The sequence below is a fragment of the Tamandua tetradactyla genome, chromosome 19, assembly GCF_023851605.1.
Source record: "Tamandua tetradactyla isolate mTamTet1 chromosome 19, mTamTet1.pri, whole genome shotgun sequence".
In the NCBI taxonomy this organism is placed as follows: Eukaryota; Metazoa; Chordata; class Mammalia; order Pilosa; family Myrmecophagidae; genus Tamandua; species Tamandua tetradactyla.
In genome coordinates this window covers 59,248,828-59,250,761 of record NC_135345.1, presented here as the reverse complement: position 1 = coordinate 59,250,761, position 1,934 = coordinate 59,248,828, and the positions used below count along the sequence as shown (strand labels likewise).

The 1,934-nt window shown below is 45.1% G+C and overlaps 1 pseudogene; it reads left to right on the top strand.

Moving 5' to 3' along the window:
• Positions 1 to 285: 285 nt before the first annotated feature.
• LOC143663405 (BTB/POZ domain-containing adapter for CUL3-mediated RhoA degradation protein 3 pseudogene) lies at positions 286 to 1,195 on the top strand (annotated as a pseudogene).
• Positions 1,196 to 1,934: the final 739 nt, after the last annotated feature.

Here is a 1,934-nt window from a genome sequence, read left to right as displayed (position 1 = left end):
TTAGGTCAAACCTTAACTGAAGTACCTCCTCAAAAGCTGCTACTTTTACACTGGGTTTACACCCACAGGAATGGATTAAGTTTAGGACATGTTTTTGGGGAGTACATACAGTTTGAAACCACCACACTCAACCCTTTAGACCCAATAAAGACATGTTCTTCCTACATGCAAAATACATCCATTCCATCGTAACATCACAAAAGTTTTAAGCCATTTCAGAAACAATGGTTGAAGGTGTTTCCTGCCTGCTGCAGTCCAGGTTTGGAGGGTGTCCTTCAACTTTTCATGGAAGAGATATCAAAAAAAAATGTGATGAGGTCAGCAGTACCCACAGCTACTACTTGCACCATTTCCTTCAAGGGTACAAGCCCCAGCTCCAAGTATATGAAGCTGAACGTGGGCAGAGCCCTCTACTACACCATGCAGATGGAGGTCTATGGAAGTGCTCATGGACAGTTGAAGGCTGGATCCTTACTGACCAGTGTGGGAAGCACTTTGGTACTATACTCAACTACCTACATGATCAGGTGGTGCCTTGTTTGAGATCAGGCAGGAAATTGAGGAGCTGATGGCAGAAGCCAGGTACTTCCTTGTCCAGGGCCTGGTGCAAGAGTGCCGGGAAGCTGTACAACAGAACAGAGGTATGTATGAGCCTTTCTGCAAAGTTCCTGTCATCACCTTATTGAAGGAAGAACAAAATCTTATGGTCACTTCAAATAAGGCATCTGTGAAGTTGCTCTACAATAGAAGTAACAACACTCATACACCAGTAATTCTGACAATATGTTGAAAAACAATGAACTGTTTAATAATCTGTCTCTACACTTTAATGGAAGGGTCCTGTTCATAAAGGATGTTATTGGGGATGAACTCGGCTGCTGGTCCTTTTACAGTCAGGGATGCAAGAACGCTGAAGTCTGTTGTTCCTCCATAATTACCACTGAGAAGAAACAGACCAAGATAGAGTACCCCAAAGCCCAGATTTATGAAGAGACACTGAAATTCTTGCTGTTATGAGGCCCAGGATGGCCGGGGTCCTGATAATGCACTCCTGGAGGCCACAGGCAGGACAGCCGGATGTTCGCATCATCTGGTGGAGGACGAGTGTAGGAGCAGAAGCATCAGTGTCAGATCCATGTCAAATGCCTGGATGCTGGGCCTTGTCTCCACCAGTGAGCAGGCAAGCCAGATATGAGCCGCTCGCCCTACCTACCTCTCTATCGTGCCGCACTTAGACTGTACGCAGGCACCCGCGTCCTCCTACTCAACCTGGAGTCTGGAGATTCTTTTGTAACAAGCCACATTATTTTGGTAATTCTTGATAAGATGAAGTGATTCTGTATTTACTCAGGTGAATGGCACCCTATTGTTGAACCAGCTGTGTATAAGGTGTCTACTTTCTATGAGAACCTGAGAGTACTTGAAGCCAGGATTGCCTCTCGGGGAGAAAAACTATTAGTGGGTGTGAAATGTATGTGAGAACTTTGGTTTGCAGTATTTATTTTTGTGGGTGATGACTATCTATTTGAGCTTCTTAGGGGACACCCCCATAGGAGTTGAATTTGACAAATCTGAGAGGGTTTTGCAGTTGTTAGTCTCAGAGGGAGTCTGGAAGCCACTGATTTCTTAACTACCTAGCCCCCGAGAACTGATTTCTGACTTCTGAGCTGTGACTAGGCGCAATCTTCACTGCTTTCCTAAAAGTCCATTCTTCAACATGGTTTTGAGCCTATGTCTTGTTGATAAACAGTTACAACATATAGTGGTGGACATGTGACCAAATCAACTTCAGCTTCGTGCCTTCGACTACCTGTTACCAGTGTAGCTTTGGAAGCATAGCTTTGTTTAGGGGAAGGCTTTGTGCCACTAGGGCTGATCCTTGGTCTGGTGTTTGCTGAGTCTCCACATATCCAGTTAGGAGTTGGAGCTTTCTC